Here is a 5,446-nt window from a genome sequence, read left to right as displayed (position 1 = left end):
TAGACACATAGATAGACTAATAGATAGACTAATAGATAAACAAGTTAAGACGATTAAAAAAACTAGGAAACTTACCTGAACGATGAGACACTTGCTGGTGTTTTTGTTATTCTTTCTCCCTGTCACACCGTCTGTATTATCATCTATCTGTGGGCAGGTACCCCCGAGTGGCTGGATGGATAGATGGACTGGCTGAGGAGTGGTCAAACACTTCTCTCTTATTCATCTACCCAACTTTATGAGTTTCCAACACCTTCGATCTACCATCGGGCACTTTCCTTCTTCCTTCCCTCTCTTCGTCTTTCAGTCTATGACTGTCGCTTGTCTGTGTCTATGTGTGATTCTATGTGCGCCTCTACCTCTCTCTCTCTCTACCTCTCTACCTCTGTCTCCCTTTCCCCTCTCGTTCTTTCCCTCTACTTCTGTCTCCCCTCCCTCTCTCGCTCTTTTCCTCTCCCGCCGTCTCCCCTACCTCTCTCGCTCTTTTTCTCTACCGCCGTCTCCCCTCCTTCTCTCGCTCTCTCCTAGCTTCCCCTTCTTACTTCTCTCTCTCTTGCACCCTCCCTCTGTCTATATACATTCTCTCCGTCTTTCTCAATCTCCCCTCTCTCGCATATCGCTTTCACTTTCCCTCTTTCTCTCTTTACTTCTTGCTTACACTTTCTATTCTCCTCTCTCATATCCCTCCTTATCAAGCCTACCCTTTCTTATGACTCTCTCTCTCTCTCTTTCCCTTTATCTTGCTTCCTTTTATCTCTCACTCTCTTTTATATAACTTCCCCTTCTTATTTCTCTCTGCCTTTCCCTATCTTTATAACGTCATCTCTTCTATGCCTGTTCAACCTCCTCTCTTTCTCCCCCTCTCTCCTTCCCTTACTGCATCTACATTACCACTTTTCCCCCTCTTCGTTTTCGCCACTCTCTTCCACCACTTCTCTTTCCTTGTCTCAAAGAGAAATAGTCTCAGTCTATCTATCTATCTATCTATCTATCTATCTATCTATCTCTATCTATCTCTCTATCTATCTATCTATCTATCTATCTATCTATCTATCTATCTATCTCTATCTATCTATCTATCTATCTATCTATCTATCTATCTATCTGTCTATCTCTTTATCTATCTATCTATCTGTCTGTCTGTCGCTATCTATCTATCTATCTGTCTATTTGTCGGGTGGGGAAGGTGGCCGGGTAGTTTGTTTTCCTCTTGAAAATGCTCTTGTTTAGCCCAAGGTCAGCCCTGATCGAACAGACCTACGCTCAAAAGCACTCCAACCGCGACAATTCCGTCCTTTCCCTATCTGTAGGAAACCGAAGGACCACATAATCTTATGCGTCCTTTCCTAAGAGGGCGATGTGTGATTTCAAAGAGATTTGCCTGTTATATCTAACAGGTTCAATGACCACTTAGAGGCATCCACCTGGTTGGCTCCTGGTGTAGCGTGGTCTCGCGTGGTGGCTGAATTATGTCGTGGGGTAACGCTGCTGCTCCAGCTCATGTCAGCCCTTATCGAGCAGACCTGTGTTCAGAGGCCTTCCAAGAGTGGCCATCACATCTTTTCCCCTACGATCAGGAAGGGAATCCAACAGCAGATTATCCAAAAACGGAGCGTGTTCAGATCTGAGGGAAATTTAGCTACTCTTTTTAAGTGGGCTACAGTTTAGATATATTTTTGTTTAGCCCTCGGTAGGACCTGATCGAGCAAAGACGTTCCAGACTCCAAATTCTAGCCGTGACAATCCCGTCTTTTTTCCCATGTGCAGGAAATCTAGGACCAGATTATGTAAAGTGTCTTTTTTTTTTTTTCCAAGACGGCGAAGTTAATGTTTGAGTTAAATTTGGCTGCTATTTTTAGCCGGTGAAATTGTGTTGTGCTGTGGTTACTGGGACGTCACAGGTAAACAATCATAAAACAAGCGAACCACGTTTGCTCCTCAAAGCAAAACAAACAACAAAAGCCAGCAACTGTGACACTGTGGGGTCCAACAGTTTTGACCTCTCACCACCACCGCCACCCACCACAAAAACAACAACAACAACATTCAACAGCAATAACTTCACAAACGACAGTTTATAACTTCTTTCTCCCTCTCTACTCTTTCTTTCTCTTTCCCTCTTGTTTTTCTTTCTTTCTGTCTTTCTCTCTCTCTCTCTGTCTTTTTCTCTCACTGTCTCTCTCTCTGTTTTTCACTCTTTCTACCTCTCTGTCGTCTGCTCTATCTCGCCTGTCTTTCTCTCTGTCAACCCCTTTTTTTCTATTCGTCTCTTTCTGTCACCCTCGCCTCCTCTCTTACTTTGCATATCTTTTTGTCTCTCTCTGTTTCTATCGAGCTGTCTGCCAGTTACTTTCTCTCTCTCTCTCTCTCTCTCTCTCTCTCTCTCTCTCTCTCTCTCTCTTTGTCTCTCTGTCTATCTTCTGACCGTCTCTGTCCCCGTTTCTCTCTCTCTATTTGTCTGTCTTTCTGTTACCTCTCTCTCGTATCGCTCTAATTCTTTTCATCTCTCTCTCTCTGCTTGTCTGTCTCTGATTTTTGTCTCATCCTCTGTCTCTCTTTCTGTTTCCCCATTCTCTTTCTGTTTCTGTCAGTCCGTCCGTCAGTCTGTCTCTCATCCCCCTCTATCTATCTATCTATCTATCTATCTATCTATCTGTCTGTTTGTCTCTCTCTCTCCTCTCTCTCTCTCTCTCTCCTCTCTCTCTCCTCTCTCTCTCTCTCTCTCCTCTCTCTCTCTCCACCAGATGAGAGATGAATGTATTTGAAACTGTTGTCCCGTTTTCCCTCATGTAAATAAGGCAACAACGAACTGATGACAATATTGAGAAAGCGATATTGTTAACTGTAGGTAAAGCCAAGATCAAAAACATTCCAGAAATGACCGTTCCGTCTTTTGGCGGGGTTTATATATATTGGACTCTATAATCCAACGTGTTCTTCCTTCTTTTAAGAGGGGAATTTGGTCGCTGCTTTTAGCAGGTCGGGCGACCACGTACGAACTTTGGTGGTGACAATGATAACGATGACAACAACACCAACAACAATGACGATAAGATGGAGAGGTTTGAGCAAAGTTGGTGCCATGCGTGAGGGAGAGAGAAGTGAAAGAGAGAGGGAACGAGAGAGAGAGAGAGGGAACGAGAGAGAAAGAGAAAGAGAGAGAGTATCGGGGAAATGTGAGGAGTGGAAGTCTGGAAAGATGACTTTAACACCATCCTCCTCCTCCTCCTCCTCCTCCTCCGGTCACTCACACACTTCATCCTTTTCCCTCCTCTTTTTCTTCTTTCCTCTTCTCTGTCGATCTTTCTCTCACTCCTCTCTGTCACACACTTCATCCTTTCCCTCCTCGTTTTCTTCCTTTTCTTTCTCTTCCTTTCTAAAACCACCTTCCAACTCTCTCTCTCTCTCTCTCTCTTACTCTTTATCTTTCTCCCTTCTTTTTCTCTTTCTCCTTTCTCACTGACGATCTTATCCTTTTCTTCTCTGACACTCTATATCTTTCTTTCCAAAACAACCCTTCTCTCTCTTACATTCTTTTTCCCCTTTTCCTTTTCTTTCCTCCCCCCTCTTTATCCCTTACACTCTCTTTCCCTTCTTCATTTACTTTTCATTTCTCTATCTTAAACACTTTATCTTTTCCTTTCTCGTTTTTCTTCCTAAAATACCCCCCTTCTCTCTCTTACATACTTTTCCCCTTTCCTTCTTTCACCCCTTCTCTAACAACCTTACCCTTTTTCTAAACAACCCCCTCATCTGTCTCACAATCTTTATCTTTCCCCTTCCTCTTTTTTTCCTTTCCTCCTCCCTTCTTTTCTCAACCACCCTCCTCTCTCTCAAACGCTTTTCCTTTCCCTCTCCGACAATCTTTCTCTTCTTTTCTAAACCACCCCTCATCCTCTCTCATCCACTTTCTAACTTTCCCCCCTCCTTCATTTCTCTTCTATATCCCCCTCCTCCGTCACCCTATCTTTCTTCTTTCTTTTCTCAGACGTCCTCACTTTCTCGCTATTTTTTTATAATCACTTCTACCCCCCACTTTGCTTTCCTCTCCACACAAACACTCTCCCGCCCCACTTTCTTTCCTTCACCTATTTTCCTTTCTTTCTTTCCCTTCTTTTCATTGAATCCCTGTTCTTATCTCACTCTTACCCCCCCCCCTCTACTATCCTTCTCTTCTCCTCTCCCTTATTTTCTCACTTCCTCTCTTTCTCAATCTCTTTCCCCTCATTCTCTGCTTTTACTCCCCACCACCACAATCTCCCACATATTTTCTTTCTATTTCTAGCTTTTTTTCCCTTCCCTTTCGCCTTACTTCGTCACTTTTTTCTCTTCTCTTGCTCTCTTTCTCTCTCTCACTTTTATCACCTCTTTTTCTTTCTCTCTCTCTTTATCTCTCCCCCTTTCTACTTATCCCCCTTCCCCTCTCTTCATATATCACTCTTTTACTCTCTGCTGTCCTTCACCTTCCCATTTCATCTCCCATTCTCTCTCTATTTCCCTCTCTTTTTCTCTAATCTCCATATTCCCTCACTCTCTCCCCTTCTTCCTCTCTAATACTCTCTACCCTTTCCCCTCTTTAAACACTCAGCATTTCTCTTCCAGTCTTTCTCGCCAGTTTTTCTTTTTTATTCCGTTCAATATTAATTATTTCCCCTCTTCTTTTACCATCTCATTTCGCTCTTCCATTCTTTCGTCTTCTCACTATTTCCTCCACACTTTTCTGCTCTTTCCCTTTCTCTTTAGACGTTTACTTTCATTCTTTCTCTCCCTCCTCTTTCTCTGTCTATTTCCACCCCTTCTCTCTCTCCCTCTCTCTCCCCCTTAGTTCACATTATCTCCTCAATATCTTCCTAGTTCACTTTCTATGCCTCTTATCCTCATATTCTTTTCTCCATGTAGTTCCCCCATTCCAACTTCTCTCTCACTTTTCCTCTCCCATCTATCTATCTATCTATCTATCTATCTATCTATCTATCTATCTATCTATCTATCTATCTATATATATATATATATATATATATGCGAGCACTTGTGTGTGTTTATATGCATATACACACATCTGACATAAACATATACAGACACGCACATGTGTATAGATTATATATACACATACATACATTCATATACATAACTAGTCTACAGCAACCTTTCCCCACTCTTTTTCCTATCAAGTTATCTCTGTTATTCTCTCCCTCACTTCATCTCACTCTCTCTTTCACCCTCTTGTCCACCTTTCTCTCTTTCTCCGCCATCTTCCCCTTCCCCTTCTCTTTCTCTCTCTCTCTCTCTATCTATCTATCTATCTATCTATCTATTTATCTATCTATCTATCCGTCTATATACATACATACATACATACATATATATAAAAATATCAGATGCGGGGAGGGGGGATACACGCGAACACTCACACTCACCCAAGCGCGCACACACACGCATGTTCCCC

The 5,446-nt window shown here is 42.6% G+C and overlaps 1 protein-coding gene across 1 annotated transcript in view; it reads right to left on the bottom strand.

Moving 5' to 3' along the window:
• The window catches only part of LOC106870072 (zinc finger protein 271), a 45,981-nt gene extending 45,523 nt beyond the window's left edge, over window positions 1–458 (bottom strand). Inside the window, exon 1 of the mRNA XM_014916043.2 lies at window positions 76–458. The gene's annotated coding sequence lies outside the window, so the exon portion shown is untranslated. The remainder of the gene's footprint in view (window positions 1–75) is intronic.
• Window positions 459–5,446: the final 4,988 nt, after the last annotated feature.

This window comes from Octopus bimaculoides, chromosome 14, assembly GCF_001194135.2.
Source record: "Octopus bimaculoides isolate UCB-OBI-ISO-001 chromosome 14, ASM119413v2, whole genome shotgun sequence".
Lineage (NCBI taxonomy): Eukaryota > Metazoa > Mollusca > Cephalopoda > Octopoda > Octopodidae > Octopus > Octopus bimaculoides.
This window is presented reverse-complemented; position numbering and strand designations above follow the sequence as displayed.